Source organism: Crocodylus porosus, unplaced genomic scaffold, assembly GCF_001723895.1.
Source record: "Crocodylus porosus isolate Cpor-Errol unplaced genomic scaffold, CroPor_comp1, whole genome shotgun sequence".
Lineage (NCBI taxonomy): Eukaryota > Metazoa > Chordata > Crocodylia > Crocodylidae > Crocodylus > Crocodylus porosus.
In genome coordinates this window covers 15,720,335-15,746,847 of record NW_017728886.1, presented here as the reverse complement: position 1 = coordinate 15,746,847, position 26,513 = coordinate 15,720,335, and the positions used below count along the sequence as shown (strand labels likewise).

The window sequence follows — 26,513 nt, the reverse complement described above, 5'->3', positions numbered from 1 at the left end:
TTGATGCTCAAAGAAGAAACAGGAGCATAGGTGCCAACTTTTGTTTTTCTTGGGGGAGGCCTAAGATGATGGACTTGTACCCCCACCCCCCAATGGCTGTCCCCTCAATCCCAGCCTTCGGCACTTTAAGGAAAAGGCAGCACAGGGCAGCAGGGCCCAGGCTGGGGCCACTGGGGCTGTCACCTAGTCCCGTCCTATGCAGGGGAGCCTCAGAGACCCCAACAGGCAGCTGTACTACCAGTGAGTGCTGGAGGTTTTTTGTTTTTGCTTTTTTTTATATATATATTGTGGGGATGCTGGGGTGTTGGGGGCAGTGCTTGGGGGGCTGGGAGGGCTGGGGCAGGGATCAGGGACTTGATGGGCCCAGGCAGGGAAGAGATCGGGGGAACTCAAGGGACAGGTGAGGGGTGGGGCCGGGCAGGGCAGGGATCTGGGGGAGCAGGCAGCAGTCTCCCCATGGTCCCTTTCCCCCTCCTCCAGCCCCCACCAGTACCCTACTTACCTGTACTGGAGCCCAGGTCCAGCTCCCTGCAGGCAATGTGCTTCAGCACCAGGGCAAGGGCCAACCACAGAGATGCTCTGGCTGCTACCAGAGCATCTCTGTGGATGACCCAGCCTCCAGTTGCCTAAGGACATGGTCCGGGACCATGCCATCCCCCACTTTTTTTCCTTTTGTTTTTTTTTTTTTTTTTTTTAACCCAGGGGTCTTATTTTGCTCTGGTGCTGCAAACTTGCAGCGGGGGGAAGCTTTTCTCGTTCCCGTACGTGCCTCTTGCAGCATCTTAAAGGGGTTTGAGATGCTGCAAGAGGCACATGTGGGCTCATCTGGACATGCCCTTGGTGTCTACATATGCACCCTTATTAGGACTCATAAAATCAATTCTGCAGCAGGGTAGGAAAATACAAGTACTACCCTGCTGCAGAGTTTTTTCATGTGCAGTAGTGCACATATAGATGCTGCCCTGGCTGGCTGGGGCACAGGATGCTTCAGCACAGGGCTAGCCAGCAGGCTACTCCCATGCAGAAGTAGTGAGTGCCCCAACCAACTGCTGTGCAGCATATGGTGCCCCATCGGAGCAGCCAGCCCAGCTAGACCTGCACTGAAGTATCCTCATGTCTCAGTCAGCCCCTCCACCTCCTGTGGATCCCCATCACAGCAGCCCTGGGCTGCTCCAACCCGGCTCCATATGCTGTGCATGAATTAACTCCAGAGCAGTATGTTCTGGAATTTTTGCTCTCAGACACACATTTAAACAGCGTGCCCAGGAGCAAAAACTCCAGAGCAATAGGCTCCAGAATTTATTTGCGAGCATTAATCGTGTGTGTAGACATGCCCACAGTAAAGCTGCATCAGTAAGAACCTGTGAGGGAAGTCTCTTGTAAAACTACTGTAGAAGAAAACCCACACGTAGCCAGGTCCATACCACCTCAGTCTTGAAAAATCCATAGGACCAGTTATGTCAATGCCACTCTAAAGGCAACCACTGTTGAAAAATCAATGGGGAGTGAATAGGATCAGTCAGTCAAACCAATATAGAAATCAGTGGCTGCACTCCAAGCATATGGCAAGCGAAGGAAATGCTCTGCTATAAGCCCTGCAAAGAAGGAATTCAGTTTACTGAGCCATAGGGGGTCATATGAGCATGTACAGCTGTGACAAGGTCATTATGTGATATATAAAGCACAACCTAAGAAGACCATAGAACCAAAATAGTAGTTTTGCACCACACTTGGATTCCTTTGGAGAAGGATTCCCAAGTGAATCACCTCAACAGGCAAAAGACAAAAAGCAACCTTCCCATTCATGCTCGTGGCTTATAACCAGCAGCTAAACTTCCATTTCCTCAGACTTAAGGACAAAATAGCACAGGTGCATCCAGCCAACACTATAGCAATGCTGCAGGACATGGACCAAATTTTCAGGTTGAATGGGCAAGAGATGCACAGCTGGGTCTCCTCTGTGCACAAATACTACTCTGCCCTGTGTTTAAAAGTAGTCTCACCAAGCAGCTTATCACTCTACCTTCCAGCACGTGGGAAATAGAAAGGATGCTTACAGGGTCTTGCATTTCAGATAGTCATTCATCATTTGTTCATCACCACTGAGAGCCTCCCATCATCTACACCAGAGCGGAACAACTGCCAAGCAGTTCTAGACTCCCCTGCCATGTTCCTTGATTCCCAAATCAAAGAATCCCTAATGCATTAGTATTAGCATTTATTTTTAAGTAAATTGCAATCACAATTTTTTAACAAGTGAGCACATTACTCTACCAAAGCTACTCTGTCAGTAACAGACAAAAATAGCAGTGAAGAGAAGAGGCTTATTCTGCATTGAAAGTTGTAAGAGAAACAGGAGGACCTTGCCTGCTGCTGTCAAACACATTGTGTGTGTGTGTGTGCATGTGCACAGAGTTTCTAATATCTATTAGATTCACCAAAATTAAAGTTGTGGTAGATAGGATAAAAAACTTAAAATGCAAACAATGGTAGATAATTAGAATTGACTTTGTGGCGAGTATCAGTGAGATGGCAGCTGTCACTGGGAAACAACTAAGGCTCTAATGACAACGGGGAGGTGTTTAAGCAATGGACAGTAGCCATCTAAAAAGTCTCCTTGCTGAAGCCAGTCCTGGAGCTGTTGTGCAGCTGGAATTTCCATCAGGGTCTAGCAGACCCGCCTCTTCTGAGAACCAGAATTTATCACATATCACTTACTAAGTAAGGGAATACACACGGGAGCGAAGACAGTGGCAGAAGCTGGGCTTCACTAAGGTGTTAAAACTAATCACTTCAGCTTTCCTTTGATTTTTAAAGGGTGGATGGAAGGGGAACAATGAGATTGTGTATCAAATACTGAGCCAAATCCTATCCTGTGCTGCACAAGCGTGCAGGAGTTGCATGGGGCGTGGTCCCTTTCTTAGCATCCCCTGCAAAAAGGTTAAGAATAAACTTCTGCTTCATATTTAGAAGAGCTCTAGTAGCAAGGATCAGCTCCTGCACCAGAGCCTCTACAGAGTCTGGCCCAGAGGTGCGAGTGGGCAGCTCTGTACCCTGAACAGCAGCACTGCACGGGGCGGCAGCTGCAATCAGGCTGCTGCTGGTGGCATGGAGGCTGGAAAGCAGCAGTGGCTACTATTTTTGCATTCCCCCTAAGTCAACAACCAGGGCTGATACCCCAGTCTCTCTGCTTAGTTACGCTGCTGGTGCGGTCTCCCTGGTGGGATAGCCACATCTCAGCCCGACAGAAAGGAGACCACAGCTTTTTACTGAAGTAATAGTTTATTTGGCACAGAAACTCTCAGAAGCTTTCTGCCCATTTGCCTGGCTTTTCAATCAACTATTTGACTAAAGCGGCTGCCCTCTCCTCATAAGCCCCTCACATTTCCATCACAAGCTGCGATGGTCCAGGCAGGGAACATGTGAGAAGTCAGGTGTGTTTGGTAATACCTTTCACTGGACCAGCTTTACAACTGGGAGATATCAGACAAGCTTTCAGACACAAGGTGCCCATCCTCAGGCCTGTAAAAGCAGCAGATACAGCCTAAACTAAACACTGTATTTACCTGAATCTAAGATGACCTCCCCACCCACTTGCAGCATGAAGAAACAAGCCCCTGATGTTAGATTTGTGTACAAAGTGTGCATGTGGGAGGAGAGGGGCAGTAGCTGCTGCATCTCTGAGACTGGCCCTGAGCCCAGATCAGTCAGAGGCACAGTAGCCTCCTGCCCCCCGCCCCCCTTGAACTCTGCGGCTGCACGGCCAAGAAAGGGCTGAGCTTCCAGGAGGAAACATCCTGAGAAGCGTCTGGCAGTAAGCAGGGGCAGAGGTAGAGACTGAGGAGCAGCAGGGCAGTGGCAAGAGGCAGAGATGAGGGGAGAGGAGGGAAGGGCAGAGGATCTGGGGGTAGGGGTGTTCACGTGACAGGGAGGCAGGAAGGCTGCAGAGGGAAGAAGTAGGAGGGCAAGGAGCCACCTGACCTCCCCAGCCGCTGCTTTCCCTGCTGTAGTAGTTGGGGGCAGGGGGTGGCAAATTCAAGACAACCCTCAAATAGTTAGATTCAATACTTTGGAAAATTATAACAAAGTTATACTTTTTCCATGCATAGAATCTAATTAATGAGAGGGTTGTCTTAAACTCAGGGTTGTCTTAGATACAAATCAATGTGGTATCAATCAGGAAGAAAAAATCTTTTAACTTTTTATTATTATTTATTCAGGGTAGAGAAACAAGACTCCAGAACCTTGGAGTGACAAATAGAGACTTCGTGAGGTTCAAGTTATTACATATTTACAAAAGAAATAATATACTACTCATAACTTTCCATCTGTACTATCAATATAATGTTATGTTTATAAATATATTATTCATCACTATTCACATAATCTGGCTAGAGACACTGGTTTACTAGCTGGTGAATATATATAAACACATACATAGATTAGCTGGAACTGCCTTCACATATTATATAGAAAAATAAGAAATAAAGCATATCTAGATCGTGTATGGTCTACTTACTGTACCTGTAGCACTGCTTTGGTCCCTGTGTATTCTTTTATATATTTGCTCCCTCAAACTAGCTTTATTTTCTAAAACCCTCACTCCCCCACCCATAATTTAACCACTCCTATTTGGATCCCCAAACAATCCTTATCTTTATACCCTCTACCTCTTTCCTAAAATGTGGCAATTTACCCTAATCCTGACGAAAGGAAATATTCTCCTCTCCATTTGAGTAGGGAACTCATTCCTGGGAGGGTCCTGACTTCTTCCTAGGGGAGTCATGACACTACATCATCGTTCACCAGATACTGTTTTCTGAGGGTAGCTGTTCAGAGCCATGTTTCAGGAGGCCCCCCCATATTATATTTACACCCCTTTCCCACCCTCTTAGCCTTTGCTTTTAACCTTAAAATGTTTCTTTACTTCCCCATTTTCCTAATTATTTTGGTTCCTGCTTTTTCCTTGTCGAATTCATAGAGCCATAGAGAAGTACGGCTGGAAGGGACCTTCATAGGTCATCTAGTTCAACCCCTTGCCCGTTCCCCCTTCCATTTTTATTTGCTTCTCCCTCATATTGTTATTCAGTCCTACTCAAATCTTCTTGAATACTCCTAGCTTTGTGACTTCTCTCAGGCTCCTTGTCCTTGTTTTTGGCATCTTCTTGGCCATGGGATTAAGAGTCTGCCATTCCCCATTATGGTGTTGCTTCTTGCTTTGTATCAGCATCAGTCTCAGGCTGAGAATCCAGGATGGTTTCCATTAAGTTTAATTTCTCAAGCATTTTAAGACCCTTTTTACTAAGAACAATTACTTTTAACGATATCCTGTAAATGAAAGCAATCATATTTAAAAAGGGAAATGGACAATAAACCTCTCGAACAAAGAAATTATCAGAAGCATTATAGGCCAACGAAATACCAATTGAAATAGCCAAGGACTGAGCCAGGAACCCTGGAGTTGTTAGCCTATCCCTGACCTACCTCCCTCTGTGCTTTTTGACAAGTTATGTTGTCTTGATTCAAAGTATTTTAGCATACGCACTCAGGCTTTCTCATCATCATGCAGCTCTGTATAAACAGGACACTGAGGCTCATACCAACATCACCAGCAAGGCACTTACGTGCTTAACAAGCAATGCTGTGCATACGCTCAATATTAAGTGTGTGCTTAAGCACTTTTCCTGAATTGGGGCCTTACATATGTGCCTTGGCTTCTCCATTCATAACAGGGGGTGAGGATATTTACCTCCCTGGCAAAGGTATAGTGAGCTTCAATTAGGTAACGCTCATAATTTGCTTTGAAGATGAAAGTGCCATTAGTTTCCAAAAGTCTGAATTTCCTCACTTTAATTTTAATTGGTTTAGATCATAACCTCCAATGTTCTTTCCCTGGAGACGGAGAGCGCCTGCGTGGCGTGCGTGTAATTTCTTTGTAGGTGAAATCAAAACGCATCACGAAAGTTCATGAATAACAAAACGCACCACTCCAGCCTCCCCAGCCGAGTGCAGCTTAATTAAATTCCCATGCCCACTCCTGCTTCAGTGACGCTTCTCGAGGCTCCCACTCACAGCTGCAGCTAAGTGGGCATAGCATAAGGTGACAGATTGAAAAATATATAGCTCTGCGTTTCTCCTTTATTTTCCCCCTCCCACTCACTGATGTAAAAAATTCACACATTTGCTCCCCACATGAAATCCTGATAAACATGGAGACGTTATTTAAAACAAAAATATTGATCTCCTCTGTCATCCTCTCACTTACAGAGCCCACATTCAACAGCTCTTCCCCCTCCAGGTCACGATCTGACAAAATATTGGTTTAATTATAGCAATTGTTTCCTTTTGACCATTCCTTTGTGTCCCTCCCCCACCCAAACAATAGCGGTCACTGTACAGCTGTTTTCAGAGCCAGGTCTCGGCTAACTTGCCTGCTGAACAGAAATCCTCAAGATGCAAATGACAGAATGTCCTAGCAATTCTTCTTCTGCAGTACTGAGCAGAAACTATTTTGCCTAATCCATTTTTACCCAAGACATTTACTGTTGTCCCTGGCTTTAAACCACGGACATTCAGAGCAGCAGAAGTGGAACCACTATCAAGCAAAATCCAACACCAAATTTCCTCAGCTATTGATTTGAGTGTTCAAAGGTGCCTGCCTCAAGCATGTGTGCGCTTTGTGTTCACATTCAAGGAGCATTTGTTACTTAAAATGCATACTCACAGAAAGGGATTCTCAAAGTTGCACGTATATTTGCAGAAACTGGATTTTATAGTTGTCACAAATACTAAATACCAAAAGTAAATTATTTTTGATCCATCCAGAGATATTTTTCAATTGCACAAAAGACTGAATGCTCTTGAGCTATAATCCAAGGAAATCCCCACTTGATCATAGGGGTTTTTTGTGGGGTGATGCTGAACTCCTTAGGCAAATTATGCATTGCTAAGTATTTGCCTAGGTGTGGAAAAAACTTATGATCTTCCTGCTCCAAAAGCCCCAAGTCTTGGACTAAGTGAGAGGTTTCCTTTAGATGCTGGCTATATGCAAACTATGACACAGGTGAGCAGACATGGTCTGATACAGAAGAGATTATACATTTGTATACAAGCTGGTTAATTAAAATGTCAGTACAAAGTCTAATAAAAGATTATTAATGAGACCTAAGCAGCTGAACAGAAAGTGTATGGTTTTTGTTTTGGTTTTTTGTTTTGGCTGGGGGGGGAGAAAAGGGGGAATCTTTGTGCTTTTGAACTGTTCACTTTATTATAGTTCAAACACAGGTTTTGTTTTTTAAAAGCCTGTTGATCAATATAAAGGTAGAAAATTCCACTCTAAAAATACTGAGATATTCAGACCCTTAAAATATCTCCCTTTTGAGTTTGCTTCTTACAGTTCTTAGTTTAAAATGGAACTGCACAGTTTTGTGACCTGGCTCTCTGCAGTCAATGAAAAGACTCCCATTGATTTCCGTGGGAGTTAGAATGAGCTTTTTCTTTGGGCTCTATTTAAGCTCAAGTCCTGTACTACGTGACATTATTGGTTAAGTCATCTCCTATAGAAATAGATTACTTTCTAAAATATAAATCCTAAGAAAACGCTAGATGAAATAAATGCAGGTGGACATTTTTTACAAATACCTACAAAAACTAACAGCAGTATTTTAACATCGGCTTGCAGCTCTCAAGGTGATACACGTTCAAGCCTTCGAACTGAAGGCTTGCATTTGGGTTTTGTTGTTGCTTTGGCTCAGCTGGGGAAGGCATCACGGAGCTGGGGGTTTTGTTTTTGTTTCTTGTTTGGGAGGAATTTTAGAACGCTCCAAATGTTTGAATAAAATGCTATTTACACAACCGGCCTAAACAAAAATGGGTTAGCATTCATGCGCTCTTTTTTCTTCTCTTGCGTGACTTGACCAATAAAATGATAATTCTCATCTGAAAGTGCACGAATGCCATTTTAATCATTCTTTGAGCAACTAACGGAATATAAGGGAAAAAAGAGAGAGATGAAATGGACTTTTTGTGGCTGCAGAGACCGATATCATTATTCAAAGGTAGAAGCATGTGAAAGGGTGAGGGAGGGGTTTAAAGAGATACGCTTTTGTTGTACTTAACACTGATAAATGACATACAAGTCACGATAACGGGGCAGAGCTCCCGTCATGGAGACAATGATAAATGCGGAGGCTGGGACAGAAAGGTCCACTAAACAGAAATCTGTTTATGACACCTCGCTCAGCTGATAGACTCATCTGCATGCTCTGACTAATTCACAAAGCTTTCCCCCTTCTATCGACTTCTGGCTCTCGAGTCCATCATGCAGTTATTCGGTGCAAGTTTGTTTCTCTGTTTGCACATGGCAGATCAGATCAATTCCCTTTCATAGGTGCAACACATAAGGCTAAAACCAGTGAAAAACTGTCCCTGTGCAAACATAACTGAGCTCTATTTCAAGTGAATTGCCATCTAAAATGAAACAAAAACTAGCTAGCCCTTACTTATTATTACTGCTAGCTGAAAAATCTTTCTGAAAATAACCTACCCCAGCCTGTTGCTCAATTTAACAGAAAAATCCCCAATTATACTTTCCTCATGAACAAAACAGAGCATCTGTGATTTGTGCATTAAAACTGCATACATTCCATGCTCTTGCCCACCATGACCTATGCTTCTTAGACACTCTCAACCCAAAAGAGGAAGAAGGAGGAATGGAGACAGCCATAAAAGGCATTCCCCTCTTCAAGGAGCAAATTATAGCAGTTCACAAAGAAAAAATTTCTAAGAATACACTCATGTAACATTTGCTGAACCCTCTTAACAGATGACTAACTCTTGTACTTTCAATAGGGGAAATGTGTCTGAAAGGATAAGTGTGATATCAGGTATGAGCATAAAGGAAGATTGAATCAAAGTAGCTCTACAAGATTGGAGGGACATTAGAAGCTGATGATCAGTCCAGTTTGGAGGCATTAAGATTTCGTTTAAAGATCCCATACTGCTCTTTTTAAAATGTAAAGGCGCTGTTATTTTATAGACTTCCAGTCCCACCAAGTCAGGGCTTAAAACCCATTGCACGGAATTCTTACACTATTTGTACAAGTGCTTTAGGCATTAAGTAGCTGTGCACTTCCTAGTGTATCAGTGTAATCTTTGAGGTTAAAACATTGTTCAAGGGTGCACTCTGTGGCTTGTGGTATAGAGGAAAGAGGGGCCTTAGTCTTGTGGATCTAACAGCCAAACCCAGGACCAGATCCAGGTCAATGCCTGTGACTGCAGGGGGCTGGAGTCACTGACCCAAGGCTTCCTTACAGTCCAGCGTTCCTGTCGGACAATAGCTAGCGCATGCACCGAGCATAATGACGGATGAGTCCAAGGTACAAGACCAAGCTGAGAGGAAATCAGGCGAGTTGGAGCTGCGTCTTCCTGCATCAGCCTGATGAGTGTAGCGACAGAAAACATATACATGCTGACTATGTATAAACTTTCTGTTGAAAACTCCTTCGTCACAAGGTTAGTGGAAAGTGTCAGAAATGGCAAGCGGTGGGACTGCCAAAAGCTGAAGCTGGTTGAAACACAGGGCCTCCATACATTTGTCTCTGGCTTCCCTCCATACCCACCATACGTGGGAATAGGTCTCAAACTCCTCACAACAAATGAAGAGGTTCTGCACAAGGGGGTTACTAGTGACCTGCACCCTCTCCGGTAAGGAGGACCCAAGTGAATGGATTTTAATGCAATGATGGCCCTGTGCTGCATATGTTTAAGTTGTGAGCTTAGCCATTGGCATACGCCAGGTAGGTTGATGTCTGTAGGCTGTAATGCAAGTTGCAGACTCTACAGAGGAACTCCCACATGTTTTTAAAAGGATCTTAGCATCTTATAATGTAGAGCTCTCTACGTGTATTCAAGGATTCCTGGACCCGCTCTTTCGTGCTTGCAATTTTTAACATTACAATGACAGCTTATAATATGAGCCTAACACAATAGTCACATACTATACATTCATCTCCTTGTGTCCCCTTGGTTCTGATATGTACCCAGTATATTAGAAACAGTAGGAAAAATTATCAGCACTTACATTTAATGTGACAGTCTTCGTATATGAAGCAACTTTCCTACTACAGTTCACTAGCAAAAGCTTCTATAAAGAAAAAAGCAGGTTGGTTGAATTGTGTTTGTATATATGCCCCCGGCAGATACCAGCACAGCAATAAGCAATGCATACCTTCACCAGATAGCTTACAAAATGCCCAAGCCATAGATACAGGACACCCATTTCTCTAATGTTGGGAAAAGTACTGTAACCCTGAGGTAAAACTACTATAAACAGACTGAGCAGGAAGAAAAGAGTAAGTTATCCCAATTGTACAGGTTTCTGATTAATATGTTTTTTTTCTCTGTGTCTGAATAGTAAAATGATTCTCTTAGTATCAAACGGCTCATTAAAAGAATACAGAATTCTCGATATGGGAATTTTTTTTGTCTGATGCTAGTTTCCCATATTAATAATATCCTTCTCTGACTGAGATCAGCAGGAGTTTTGACACTGATTTTAATCAAAGCAGGATCTGGCCCTGTAGAACACCAGGAATGAGAAATATGTTGAAAAAGATGAAACCATGTAGCATTTCTGTTTCGTAGTGCTAGTAAATTAATAAAAAGGAATATCATTTGTTAAACAATAGCTCATTGTTATTTTTATGTTGGTTTATCTTAGCTTCTTCCTGTAATTGTCACCAAAAAATGAAGCACTGAAATAAACCCTAGAGGGATTTTTCTTAAAGAAAAATCTATTCAAGTAGTAATGTAAAATGCAGATTAAATATTTGTTCAGTCTTTTAGTCGTTCCTCAGAGATTAAAAAAATTTCTTCATCATGACCTCTGCGTTGACATTCACATCAAATTAGAAACTTTTAGCTCTTAAGTGGAACCATGTGCACTGTCCCTAAATGCAATTGTAAAGCAGAAATTAATATTTTACAGCAATTACAATTTGGTTCAAGGATCTGTATTCATTTTGTGAAATATCTGCTCACTGAAGACTACAGTTTACCTTTGTACAATTTCATTTAATGATCTGACATTTGAGACATTTCCTAATTAATTCTGTCTCTGCCTAAACCAGCTGTGATAAATATAACATGTGCATACCAGATTACAATATCGGTTTTAGAAAATATATCTAATAGGAAAAGGTGAGACTCACATGAAAGGAAGTTCAAATCAACCATGTTGTAAAGTATAAAACCCTATATTGTTGATAACAGACAGCTTCTTTACCAAGTACGGAGAGTGAAATGCTGTACCATCTAGCAGTTTTGTTTAAAATACGTTCTGCTGAATATTAAATACAAAATGTTTCCTACTACTAACAATAGTTGCCTCAGTTGATGAATCAATTCTTATCTTTTTTTGTCAGAGATACAACTATAATTAGGCCTCCTCCAGCATATCTAGCTAGTAAACAAGAGAAAAGAAAAGTGTATTAAAACAGGAGAGAAGCTAAAACTTTCTTAAAACAGGTATTGCTTTGGTTGCTATTTCAAGGATGCTTATTAGTAGAAAGTATGCTAATAAAATATTTTGGATATCAAACATTTCAAATTCAAGAGGTCAGTTCTAAGGAAGTCTGGCAGGAAGGAATGAAATATTTATCACCTCCTTTGTAAATCAGAATTTGCAGTATTGGACAAAAGCAGAGTAGGGGTCATACCGTGCCACTGGTTCAAATGGGGAATCTAGATAAAAGTGACTGCAGAAAAAATGATCCTCTGTGATTTAAAGAGTTCTGTCAAAAACACAGACACTTAAAAAAAAAAAAAAAAAATACTGGCCGAGACAGCAATCGGATGGAGTGAGTTTGGGCTCATGAAAGCTTATGCTATGCATCTGATTTAGTTAATCTAGAAGGTGCGTATCTACCCTGCTTCCAAGACAATCAATTGTCACTTGTGATGAATATAGATCAGGGCAATAAATGCCCTTAACATAAGCATCTACATTAGCAGGTACACTAAAATTAGGATCTTATAAACAAACAGAAAAACTATTAAAAAAAAACTCTAAAAAAAACCTTTTCCTGTTGCTGCCCCAAGTTATAATGCACAATGAAACATGTTCGGTATTTAATATTTTCCCCTGTATTTTTGTTTTCATGCAACTATCATAAGCTGAGTTGGCTGTTCCAGAAAAAAAAGTTAAGCATGGGAAGGGACAGGAGGCTGAGTAAGGCATGCTTTCATACTACAAGAGATGTGTTATCTTTTGCCTCTTAAAAAATAAAAACATTTAGAGAAAATCTAATGTCTTCAGGTAGTCATTAGTTGATATATTACCAAGCGCATGCTGGAAGAAATGTTAAGTGTTCAAAAAACAAAAACAAACAAACAAAAAAAAAGCAGCTGCACAGTTTCCAAATTCTGTGGGTGACTTGTACAAACATTAATTTTCATACAGATTCTGCTACTCGAAACATGGCAATTTTCAGCATCTGTTTCAAGGAGCAATAGAACCATCTTTGCTCTGGGATATGTTTTAGATGCACTTGGTGTGTTGTCTTCATGTTACCAGTTCTGGGGTGATCACGGTGTTTGAACTGCAAGGCACTTGAAACCATGCCAAGGAATATCATTGTCTCTGTTTGGGTAGGAAAGTCATAATTTGTCGAATGTGGTCCTGCAACGATGTGAGCAGGGTTGATGGTGGAGAAGGCGGTGAGATTCTGTGGCAAGGAATGAATGGTAACATGTGACACTTCCTGCTTTGCTGGTGGCGCCTCTTACCTTCTGCCAGACCAACATATATCAGTGTGAAAAGCAGCCTGGTTATCAAAGCTGACATGTTTGCCTAACTGTATCCCTTTACTGTAAACTACATGTCTCTAGTTGCTGAACACCCAATCTCACAATCTTTACTCAGGTGAGCAGTGCTTTCACGTGCATATACTAGTGTAGCAAGTAATAATTCTTGATTAGAGTCTCCAGCGTCAGTCATATAACACTGCTCCAATCACAAGCAACGAGGAAGCCCTCCTTTTGCTTCTTTCTTCCCCTCCTGTGGATATTGAACTAATGACGTTGGGTCATGTTGGGCCCGTGATGTTTTAACTACGACTCATTTGTATAAAGCCTTCCATTTGCATGCGTGTCTGTGTGCATCTGTCTTGCATTGGATGCAACTGCTTTTAGTTTTGTAGTGAAGGTGTCCCTCCAGTGGCTTCTTAAAAAATTGCATCATAAAAAATGCAGCTGATATTTTATCTTATTGAATGAAATAAAGTGCAAGGCTAATCAAATTCATTGTTGCTTTAAAGAAATTAACAGCAGCAGGATGAATGTAGAAGCAAAGAGGTGTAAACATTCACTTTTGCTAATGAAATTCTAAAACCAAAGGCCGAGGAGAAATGTAGGCACATTGCTCTATTTTTTTTAAGTGAAAAGTAATATCCCTCTCCTTTATTATTACATTATTTGTTCTCATTACTGTACTTCATGGAAGCTGTCATCATAGACTGAATGCAATTTGTGCTAGGGACTATATACAAAAAAGAACAGAGGCCGGTTGTAACCTTGTTGGGGCAGAAACTGAGACAAGAATCAGCAGATGGATACGGGCTGGGGAGAAGGACAGAGAAACAGTGAGATTGGTATCAGTCAGTATGATGTGCACAATGACCGCCTAAGCGTGGTCAATTAGTTTTGCTGTGTTAAGGAGAGGAGGGTGATGAGGTAGTTTTGAGGTAGGGACTATAGGAGGAGGCACAAAGGTACTTCCTTGAAAAGTTAACAAGTGGGCAATGAGGTTGGCTTTACTGACTGGTCAGAAGCAGAAGCGGACCTCCAGAGGAAACTGCATGGTGGGACTAGGCTGTGAAGGACCTTGAACATTAAGATTTTTACAGTTTGTATGATGCATTAGGAAGAGGAAACTAGAACAGGAATGGAAAGACAGGGTTGACACTGTGAGAACAACAAGCTGGGAGAAATGAGCTCTGGTTCGGCATTGTGGATGGCCACAAGAAGGACAAGATTGCATCGACTGACCCAGGAGAAAAGAATGAAGTAGTTAGTAGGACATGGGGTGACAAGAACCTGGGGGAGAGTTTTAACTGTGGGGTGAACAGGAAAGGCCACAACTTAGAGACATTACGCAGGAGGAATCTGTAAGATATAGACACAGTCTGATATGAAGGCTTAGGAAAAAAGTCCAAATCAAAGATAACACCCAGGTCATGGGTCTGAATGACAGGCCATATGCTGGTGGTCCAAAATGATCAAGGAATATGGCAGGACAGCTTGTAAAGAAAGATGTCACATCCTGCTTTAGCCAATTGAGCTAGTGTTCATGGCATCCACAAGAAGACGGCACAGAGACAAGCCGAGATTTTCATTTGGGCTACAGGAATCGGATAACTCTGAGCTGTCAGCAGATAGTGCTAGATTGGTTTCTCTGGAAAATAGCATGTTTGTTTATCCTTAGATTAATCCAAGTATAGGTGGGTGAAAGATGAGCTTCTTCACGTCCCTACCATCACACCTCTAAAAGAGGAGGGAATTTCTGGCCCAGCTTTGCAAAGTACATATATGTAGCTTCCAGGAAGTGAGTAGCCCCATTAGTGTCCAGGAAACCGTTCACACTCTCATATGCACTTAAACCCTTTGCACCAATATGAGCCAAAGTTACATACTTTGAGGAAATCGGAGCAAAAAGGCTCCCAGTCACTCTTCTTTACTCAAATAAAATATAAATTTAACATTAAATACTACAGGATATATTTTTGCCTGTGCTTTTACTTTCCCGTATTCAGTTGCTCAAGATAAAGCAGGGGATTAAGTGTCACTTACCCTGAATATGAGCCGACGAATCTGAGAAACTTTTTGGGTCCGGTCTTCCTTCCCGCTCTGAAGTTCAGACCACAACACATCACAATAGTCCATGTTCCTACTGTTGCTGGGCTAACAGGAACTTTTCTTTTTCCCCTCACATATGAAGAGGATTTGGTATATCTCGTAGTCGCGTTTGAGAAATTCTTTAAATACCTGAGAGGTTACTTAAGAGAAATGCTTGTTTTTCAGTTCACAATCAAGGTCAGTTGGCTACATTCACATCCCACTGGCTTCACTGGGAAGTGGCCAGGCCTAGCATGATCCAAGTAGTGCATAAATGACTGCAAAAAGCTTGACTATGAGGATTCAAGGCATGGTATGACTCACTAATAAAATATTAGCTTGTCTGCGGAATGAGAAAGGGAGGAGGTGCAGACTGATGTAGGAAACTGATTTAAAGCTCAGCATAAGCCTGGGCACTTGTAGAGCCAGCGAACTGTGGAACACCGAACACGATGGAGAGAGTCCCTTCCAGCCATTTCCCTGGACGCGGGACTTCACACTGAAAACCCCAAGCAAAATAAGCAACCAGGTGACTTGGCATCACCTCAAAATACAAAAGCATTTAAAAAGAAGGAATTGAAACATTTTTAGCTAGACAAAACATTTTGTGTATTAGCTACAATCCAAAACATAATCCAAGAATTGCTTTACGTTGGGTCAAATATGCCATTAAAAGTATTGAGCGAGTCTTTTTTCCCAAAAGCATTTGCTAAAAATAGGCACAACATAATTCTCTCGCCCAATGCAGTAACAGCATAGCAAGGAGCTTAATGATGGCAAACATAGGTAAAAATGATTGGCAAGGCTGTATATTTTAACACTGGTTATCACTGCATGATACAATATAAAAGCATAACCAAGGAAAAAAGGGCACAAATCTAAACCAAAAGCGTGTTTACTGAAATATTCACACAAAGACAAATAAGCATTACACCCTCATTTAAAAAAAAACAATCCTCTTCCCCCCACCCCCCAAATCAAGCATCACTTAATAAGCTTCCAAATAGAAAGTGCAGATATGTCTAAATTAGGACAAAAACCTGAATTGCAAAAACTATGGCTAAAATAGGTTTGCTGTAAATGCCTCAGAATCCTCATATGGTGATAACAGATAGAGCAGAAAAAAATTGTAAATATGCTCCAACACCTAGGGTATCTGTTAGGAGAATACCATATTAAGACAGTAATTAATCAACACCAGTGGCATAACAGAGCTGGCACCTGGGGCAAACCCTACAGGAGAGCAGGGAGAGAGGAGGATTGGCACACAGCTCTGAGAGCAGGGCCCAGAAGGCAGCAGGGAGCCCACAGCCTGACTGATGCTGGGATTCCTACACAGTCCCGCCTGAACTGCTGCTGCTGCTGCGCATGCTCTGCCCATACTGGCTGTTGCTGCTTTAAAAGCAGCAGCAGCTGGGAGCTGTTGGAGAGTTTTTGGCATGGCAATCCTGCCAGGGTGCAGACTCCACAGGAGTGGGGGGCAATTCTGGCACCCCTACCTTGCCGTGCATCTACTACTGGTCAACCTCAATGGTAATTCCACCATTATAGTTTCATAGTTGGTAGGGTTGGAAGGGACCTGAGCAGGTCATCAAGTCGGATCCCCTTCCCTGGCAGGAAAAAGTACTGAGGTCATATGACCCCAGCAAAGTGATTGTCTAGCCATTTAAATATCCTATTTTCCTTAAAGTCCATTTTTCTTAAGTTCTGAATATATAAAATTGGGAGTCATTACAAAAGGGGTGTGTCGACATGAGGCTGTAACTGCACAGTAGCCTAATAACACAGCCCAGTAGTGTGCCAAGCAAAAACCATGCTAATACACTACTGTACAGTAGTATTAGGCTACTGCACAGTAAGTGTCACTAAAAACCTGTGTGCTGGTGTTACTGTGCAGCAGTGTGAGTTACTACCCGTTGATTCAGTCCTTTGTTAACCAAGTACTAAACTTAATGCGCATTAATGAACATTTAGACTCGCTCAAGAAGAACCTAAATCCAACAGATGGGCATTGACTTGTCCACCCTCTTGTGGTTTCAGCCAGTGCATCTCCTTCAGGCATTAGGTCACCTTCCTCTGTCTGTCCTGAGGGGGAATTCCCCCAAGTCCCTAATTTTTAAGCCAGACCCCAATGGGTACATCTCCCTACATATGAATCACTATCACTCGGCAAGCCTCAACTGGGTTAGGCTTCAAGTGTTCTCTTTGATTGTGGTTCAACCAAGTGACCTAAATCTGTGGTTTCAAAATAAATCACTGCGCAATCTTAACAGTTGGAACACAGCAGTGAAAAGTATTTTCACACAATAGAAGGGCGACATACACATCTATTTTACCCATAAAATCAACATTTTAGCCTAGACCTAAATCAATCATACCATCCTCATATTCCAATCTCTGGAGTCAGTTTTCACTTTAGCCGAAAACCCCTGTCCCCACCATTTCAGGAACACTTCTTTATAAATCTAGCTAAAATCTTTGTTCTGGCCTGTGTTTCTAGAGCCTGGATAAACTAATTTTGGGTTTGTCCCGGTGAGAAAATTATTGCAAAACAAGGTAAAGCATGAAAGTAAAGAACTAAACGCACCTGTTAGACATGTTTGTGGTGAATCTTAATCCTAATCTAGATTAAGCGTAGTGGATAATGTTATAGATAAAATGCACAAAGGCACTCCTAGTGAAGACTAAGCACATCCACATGGATCATTAATGGACAGTGGTTATTCACAAAACTATTCTAGGCTATTCCCTGGTGTAGGTGACTCACCACAGAATCAGAGGCAGATTTCAAAGGAATTGGTTTTCTATACTGCCTCTCTGTCTACAGAGCAGCTGTTGTCAGGATCCTTTGTCTACTCCTTACCCCTGCTGAATTAAGCCCTTGTGCACATATAGTAAGTAGAACAACAAATAGATGGAAGACATAATATTCATAAAACAACTCAGTAAGCCCCACGTCCTTTGCAACTGGGTTAATTAAGTCTATAGCTTTTAATGAGCGATCAGAGTATAGGCATGCATTGTTCCAGGTTAATTAAATTGAGCTATAAAACAATATTCTCCAGTACAATTAAGAGCACAAAAGCTAAATTCCCCACTAAGCAAATTTTTTTCTCTATCACAAGGACACATTTTGGAAAGTGAAGTCATATGACTTGGACTGTGAGCCAGTAACTTCAAATAAAAGTTGCAGTAAACAAATGGTTTAAATGAATGTCATTTGCAATCAGTTCTGCTCCTGAAATACTTCAACTAGCGATGGAAGAACTCTCGAGGGAGCGGAAGAAACCGTAGGAGATTTGGTAGTTTCCAAGAAGCAGCGTAGCTCAAAGATGACATTTGAGTCAGGAATTTTAGCAACCTCATCTGGTGTAACTACTGAGTGAAGCACGAAGTCTAGATCAATAACAGCCATGCATAAGACTTGAATTCATGGTCTATGGCAGTGGGGGCCAACCTTTTTGGCAGGCATACCACAAATTAAGCCCTGCACCCCCCATGAGTGCTAGTCCAACGCCCTCCCTCTCTCCCATCTGCTTTCTGCTCCCTGATCTTCTGTTCTGCTTTCTGGCCCCTATCCTGTGCTCCCTGCCTGATCTAATCTTCTGCCTTCTGCCCCCTGCAATGTTCTGCAGATGTTTTCCTTGCTCTCTTCCCAGTCTGCCACATACCCAACACAGAGGCTGCCCATGCTACAGGTTGGGCAACCTTGGTCTATACTTTTCTGTTCACTGCACATTTTGTCTGTGTCTCATTGAGAATGATATGACAGGTTGATACAAACCATACAGGCAGCACTGACAGACTGCTGACAGTTTGGGGTAGCATCCAAGGACCCAGCCATATAGAACAATTAGGAAATGGCAGTTTTCAGTAGGTTGTAATCCCCAAAACTACGAATGGATTTTAATGAAGCCAATGTTCCTGACCTTAGGAATGTTCTGCTAAATCTCACATTTGGCTGCAAACCAGGGAGTTACAACCTCTCTTCGAAGCCACAGCTGGGGAAAAATATTATAACAGCTAGTGTTAGGCAACTTGAATAGAGAGGTTACTCTCACCTGCATTATTAAGAAAACACACATATATATTTACAAAATGATTACAAACCACTTGAAAGTTCATTTCAAAACTTGTCTTTAGTATCAGCCAGAATCAAACATACAAAACCGAATCTGAAAAAGCTATGACTCAATATGGAAAATAAACTAAATATGGTACTACACCTTACAGTCATCCTCCATTGCACAAAGTAGATCAGCACGGCCATTGCATAACACCTAAAAACATGAACTGCACATGCTGAAGCCAATTCACTTAGGTAGAAGGCCAGTATTGAGGTTAAGGCACTGGCCCAGCACCCTAAGGAGCTGGGTAAATTGCTGGTTCTGGTACTTATTACCTGTGTGTTACTGAGATTTACAGAGACCATTGGTACCCTGCTACCTAAAGGAAGCCACAGGCCCAACTCAGGAACTAAGAGTCACAATATGGCACAATGGGAGAGGCAGGCACCTAAAAAATGAGGTCCACAAAAGCCAGAAAGTGATCTTAAGTAGGTCCTTAGTCAGCCAGTAGGAAATGGCAAGGAGAGGGACCAAAGTACCCCTCCCACTGGGGCTTCAGATGATCAGGAATAAACTCTCTTCTGGTTAGTTCTCCTTCAAGCCCAACTTTTACCCATTAGCCAAATCAGAGACCTCAGCAAGGGGTTCAGGATCCTCCCCGGGAATTCCCAGCAAGGGGTTCAGGATCCCCCCTGGGAATTCTGAGGACGTTGTTTCAATCACGTCTATTGAAGTTGTGCCACGCTGCGATTCACCTGAGCAGGGACCAGAACTGAAATCTTGCTTCGAGTGAGTGAGTGCCCAGGACCTTCTCAAATGCTTTTCTTGCATCTCTTTGGATAAATTAGTATTTCATCATTCCATGGAAAGTAGGCCATTTTCACTGGAGACATCGAGTGCTGCACTCCATAGATACTTTATAATCTAGAGCTTAGGGCATCATTTTAGAGGTGACTAAGGTGAATCTCGAGAAGGCTTACCCATGAGTGAGGTTGCTCTGTACTTTGTTGAATATACGCACTTCAGTTTTTCTACCTTATGTACTCTAGGTGGCAGAAACTTAGGAGCCTAGGGAATTTAGGCACCTTCATCGTGGGGAGACTATGTTAGGAGTGGTTGGAAGAGCTAGGTTTTTGATTTACGGACCTAATGTGGCACAACGGGTGCCAGATTTCCATTGTGGATCTGGCCTGTAATTTATGCCACGCTTATAAAATAGGAATAAAATATGTCCTTACTCATAAAAGACGTGCAAGAATAAGTCCATAAAAATAGAGAGGCAATTATAGCTTGGTGATCAAAGATGGACAGATTGTATTACTTCAAAATCAGCAGAATCTGAAACTGTAGCACAGGGAGGGCTTATTTTAATAGATTGAAATTAACAATTTTACAAGGGTGGCTGCAAAAAGACGTAGAAGGAGACCGACATTGAGATAATGCTAGCTATACAGGGAGAAAAGTCTGATGCAGGGCTGGGAATTCACAGACTCAGCCTGGAAATGCTCTGTGGTGCTAATTTGAATTTGATCAAGATTTATCTACCCCAACCCAATCATGAACTGACCTGCTGCAATTTATTAATTGGCCTTTTGAAATAGAATCTTGCTCTGGGTAGGATTAAACCAGAAAAATTGCTGGAATGGGAGAAGGAATCTCTGGATGGATATACTTTCCTAGCATACAACTATGTTTATGTAATGTATGCACATAGATTTACATGACATACATGTGACAATGCTCTCATGGCTATGCTTAGATACACTTATTATGCCCTAAAGCTTCTGGAAATTCAAAAAACAGTCTTCAACTATTTTGAAAAGAGAATCTTTGGTCAGAGGCAATGAAGGTGGAGCGCACAATGAAGCAGAGTAACAGGCTGCAGCCTGCACCTCCTTGCAATTCCGTTGCCTTTCTTTGGAGGAAGATTACTCGATACAAGGCATCACATGAAGTTTTATTTGAGTTATGCCCAAATTCAGTATCAGGCATCTCCTATATGGCATTCCCAAGCCTAGTGATAGCCTTGATAAGTAAAGATGGCCAGCAGGGAGAAAAAATATAGGCCTTCTCTAGTTGACTCTCATAGCAAATGCAGGCACAAGAGTTCTTCAGAGTGGAACCAAGGCCATGCGTTTCTGAGGTCAGTTTTCTGTTCTGCTTGGGGTGCTCCTAGCAAAAGATTTTATCGTGATAAACCACTGAACCACTGTCTTCAGTGACAGTGGTTGCCATGCCAAGCATCTGCCCTTGGCCAATTAAATCCAGTAATTGTTAGATATTCAGTAAGTCACATGAAGTAGAGGAAATCTGCAGCTGTTCTGCTTAATATGGAGGAGATGACATGCATCAGCATGCAATGCTCCATTTTATAGGGAGAAGAATGTGTAGAAAGTATAAAATAAGGTATAACCCCTAAATTAAGTGGTACTATAGGCAGTAGTTGCTCTGTTGTGCTTCCAAATTCAGAGGTGCTGTCTTCTAAGTCTGTCTTCACAGACATCTAGTGCAGACTTCCATTTAGGTTATCATATTAAAGAGAGCAGACCTATAACCGACAACGCTGGTGGTCCCAAAACAGAGCTTGGTCCCATCTGGAAGCTCTTACCTTAGGGATTGCACATACATATATCTTTTTTTCCTTCCAATCTTTATTGCACCTGGAAATGAAAAACACTTTCTGTGCAACTCGCTGTAACAAACTGGTACACATATGTTCCAATAGGAGATTGCCTAATCCTCTTCTTGCTTGAGTGGTCTCTCCAATTTCTGCTGTATAGCTGACAAGTCCCTTTGGTTTCATGGAGAGTTTTTTTGCTTTACTGATTTCTTCTCAAGGGAAATCACCGAGATCAGCCTTTTCCACAAGACATAACTTTTTCTTACTTATTTAGATAAGCTAAGTAATTCCATTAAACGTTGCTGCCGTTAGGTTCCTTCTACTCAAGATTTCTTTTATCATCTTTACAGCACAAGTTGGCTTGATCAGCTTGGGCTGTATTAGGTTCGAACCTAAATAGGTAAAGTAAACTGATCTTATATGGGAGGGTTATGGAGTCCCAGCAACATACAGTGTTTATTAGGTGCAGCTAGAAAGGCCTATAAGAATGCTATTTATAGTGCCCCAGGCTAGCTCCTGAAGAAGTTCAGCTTTAAACCTATTTCAAATCATCATGCTAGGAGCTAAGAATTCTTGAAAGACATCAGCACCCCAGCACCAGGACTCGTCCCCCACGACCTGACTGAAGGGGAACGATCTGTGCCAAACACAGCATTTAGCACACGTGGGGATATCACCAGCTGCTTGGTTCCACCAGCTTTACAGTCCTCTTCTCTGCCACTGCATCACAGGAGTGAATCTAGCCCAACACGTGTGACGGACACATACATGTTTCAGCTTCTGTTGACTGAATGATGGATACAGCAGAGAGACAAGCAAGGAGAGACCAAAGAGGTATTGGTGGAAAGATGGAAGCATTTCAGAAGTCTTTCTTCTCTTCGTACATGCTGTGCTTTTAAAGGCGTCTGTACTCGCCTTAAGTAGGTTACAGCACCGCTGAGTGCTCCCATAGTCAAGAGGGGGAAAAATTCTGTTTCTGTCATGGGTGAACAAAAGATTCAGCACTATCCTATAGGACAAAATCCTACGGCCGTGACCTCCAGACTGAATTATTGAAACACAGCATTGAGGCAACACAGATTAAGAAAGCTCCAACTGGTAGGTCTCTGATGTAGCTTGAATATCAGCTCTCCCTTTAAAACTGTAACTTCTTAGAACAGCTACTGAACCAAAATTAGAAACAAAATTGTCAATGAGCAAGGGCAAGCTAATGAGCGCAGGCAACGTGCCTTTCACAGGAGCTGGGCTTCATTCCTTGCAAGGGTTGTGGAGCAAAGGCGACTGGTAGGGGGGGCACATGCCCTCCCCCCGACAGGGACATCTCTGCTGCCAACACCGCCAGCAGCTTCTGCAGGTGCTCACCAGCCCCATCCCTGCTGCTAGCAGCTTCTGTGGGTGCCCCCGCAGACTCAGGAGACACCAGTCGCCCATGTTGTGGAGGATTCTCCATAACTAGATGGAGACTGGATATCCTCCTAAAAACCAATGCTATTTCCTCCCAAAAGTGTGGCTTTGGTGTAGAAATTGTTAAGTAAAGTCTTTGGCCATGCTGTGCAGAAGTGCAGAGCAAAGAAAGGTTAATTTCAGGCTTTAAAGCTAAGTTGAATATTTCATACTATACACTAATTAAGCTGTCCCCTTAGCAGCTTCACTGCCTAATTTCTGAGGAAGAGCAGGTGGAAAGGGCTGTGCTTCTCAGGGGCGCATTTAGGATACAATAGAAACATCTCCCAAGTGACCTAAAGCTCACAAGGTCAGGGCAGAGCTAGAAATGAAACCAAATTCTTTTATGTCCTGATCCAATCTTTAAGATGACCCTTGAAAATTGTAAACTTCTGTTTAAGAATGCATTCCTTAACATGGCACTAAAGCCATCACAGGAAACCACTTAATGCCTCCAAACTGCTCGAAGTTCAATACATGTCTTACTTTGAACTTCAGGTCTATGAAGGGCTGATCCCTTGAGCAAAAACTGCACTCTAGAATAATAAGTTCCACAGCGCTAAACCATTAGAAAATGCAGAAGACTCAAAGTTCAAAAAAAAAAAGAAAAAAAGAACGACCCTATTCTGACAGATGCATTAGCAAGGCTGATATGTGAGGGCTAAAGCAACAATAGTATTATGCACCCATATCACAATTAGAGTCCCAGGTATCACTGAACCTGACAAGTTCTTGGCTGGTGCCAAGAAGAAAGTTTCAGCCTCCATAACAATATAACCTGGAATATGGTGCCATCTTCCTGAAGGCAAAGCAGAGTGCTGCTTTATTTATGATCTCAAAAATCCTAATGGAAGTACATTAAATTCAGTGGAGCAAACAAAGCTCTTTCTAGGCTCATGGCAGCAGGACTCTTGCTTTTACTAAGTCAGTGTTTTAGTTAACTAAACACGGTAATAAGATCTACATTTTGAGGCAATACAAATTGGTTTGAGAAGCCTGGTTTAACTTAATGTGGGCTGACAGGATTTCTTAACCACTGCACTTTGGAGGAAGTTCATGATTTAATTTACTGGATACGACTACATAATGGCAGAAGTAGCACAGGAACTGTCAGATTGGAATTAGGATCTGGCTAGTTTCACTGCCAAAAAGCACTGTTATTTAAAATGGAAGATTTTAGTAAGATCTTTCACGTTGGCTGTACCCATAACATAACCAGGGCATGCTCAGAGGCTTTGACATGATCTTGGTACGGTAATACAATATCTTTGTTACCTAGGAGTACTGTTTACTCTGTCAGATGAAAACACCACCACCACCAATGTCATCTGTTCACATTACGCATGAGATCTTGAATATAAACAACAATTGTACCTCTAATGAACTAGACAGTGGCTAACAGGGCAGCTCTGTGCCCTGGACAGTGCTGGCAGCCATGCCACCAGCTGTGTTGGCAGCTAATTTTTTTGTCCTGTCCCCTGCCCAAAGGAGGCATCTGGAGATGCTGCCCCAGTCACCTACCTTCAGTTATGCTACTGCTGTTATAGTTAAAGCATTACAGCTGCATCTATACATGGGTTACACTATAAATAGGCTTATACTCAGGAGTATAAAGCTGAATTTTAAAGCAGCAGGGCACTATACCAGCAGCAGGCTGAGCACACAGAAATACGTCAGTGATGTTACCTAAGCAACCTAGCTGTGAACACCACCCTTAATGGAAATGCATTGTGCATACAGTGTAAAATCCTGCATGTAAGAAATGCCTGATCTGGAATATTTTTATTATTATTTCTATTTCTGAATTATTATTATTTCTATTTCATGCTGAACTGAAGCCCAATCCTGGATTTCAAGTGAGGGAGAAACACTCCAGGACCCTTCAGCAGCGCTAAATTCCTGCTTATACAACAATATAGCCTATTCCTGTAAATTTAGGGGAATAAGTTATACTAGTACCATCCCCTTCATTATGGTATAACTGCACCAACGGAGTTGCACCAATTGATCTACACTGGTTACAACAAAATCACACAAACAGATATGGTTTTTATACCAATGTAACTATGTATAGGCCAGAACAGAGACTACTTCACCAGCCTCCTGCATGCTGACCCTGCTCTTGATGTGAAAAAGAACAGAGACTATAAAGGCTAGCTAGCCAGATCAGCCACAAGAAACTTCCCACCCCCAGCGCTAGATCGCACTGGGGATGGAAGGCAGCCCAGCTGGGCTGCCTCCCACCCCCAGTGCAATGTAGCATGGAGGGGGGAACAGAGAAGTAGCCCAGCTGGGCTGCCTCACTGTTCCCTTCCGATTCTTGCGCAGGGGATGAGACGTCAGCCCAGCTGGAATGAGTTCCCATCCCCAGCCTATGGTCAAAATGTTTAGACTTTCAAAACATTTTGACCAGCCTCATTTTATTTCAAAGCTATTTCAAGGGCCTTTGTTTCATTCTGATTTTGCTGTTTCCACCTCAAAATTGGTCAAAACAGCGTCGGAACAAAACGGCTGGTGAAATTTTACACAGCCCTAATACACACAGACACACCACCTAGCCCTAGAAGGGATTTTCATTGTAGAGAGAATGGCTGATCCAATGGTTAGGACACTAGTCTGGAATTAGAACAATGAGAATAATTGATTAGTTCATTTAATGGGGGAAACTGAAAAATAAAATTAGAAAAGGTACAATTAAAAAGGTTTCTTTGCACTTAGTTAATACAAGCACAGAAGGAAGAAATGTTTTCATGATTCACTTAATCTTTGCACTCTACAGAGGTAAGGCCTTCATTCAAAAACTGAGAAGCCAGGGTTCAAAACCCCTTTCTGCCCCTTTTGGAACACAGAATTTAACCTAGGTCTCATAACCCTAAGGAGACTAGCCCAACTGGAGGGTTACTGAGTATTCTGGGTTAAGTTTCTTGTTCTCCTGATTTTTTCCCCCCATTTTGCATGAAGTAAAATACTCAGTGGAAGAGGAACTATACCCTGGGGTCTCACCTCCCACATAAGTCCCCAGACTACTAAGCTAAAGAATCAGTCAGTCTGACTCACACGAGCACAAACTTATAATTTATGCTTTACCTATGACACACCCCAGAATAGTTTAAAACCCAGTGGTTAGGGAACTCCCATCAGGCAGGAGGACCTGCTGTAATAACTGGGGCCTGGCAAGGCTACTTCAGTTGTAAACACAAGCAAATTAAAAACTTAGATGTTCTGGTCACTTGTACCAACAAACATTGACTGGGTCCCAAAGAGTGTCAAAGCTTGAATCAACCCAAATAAATACCTACTAATGTAGTTGTGGGGCAGTGGCAAGACTGTGTCAAGTAAACAAGAAATAATATAGGACTAAAAAAAATAATAATCAACAGACCAAAAATTGATGCACTGGGAATTAAGTCTAACTGATGAATGAATTGAGAGGATATGTTGTTCTGTCCATTGCTCACCTCTAAAAAGAGAGACACTGTAGGTGAGAAATT

At 42.2% G+C, this 26,513-nt stretch overlaps 1 long non-coding RNA gene across 2 annotated transcripts in view; it reads right to left on the bottom strand.

Annotated features, from left to right (window-relative positions):
* The window catches only part of LOC109306978, a 21,115-nt gene extending 6,158 nt beyond the window's left edge, over positions 1 to 14,957 (bottom strand). For both annotated transcript variants that reach the window (XR_002100142.1, XR_002100143.1), the window contains exon 1: positions 14,848 to 14,957. This is a non-coding gene — a long non-coding RNA (uncharacterized LOC109306978). The remainder of the gene's footprint in view (positions 1 to 14,847) is intronic.
* Positions 14,958 to 26,513: the final 11,556 nt, after the last annotated feature.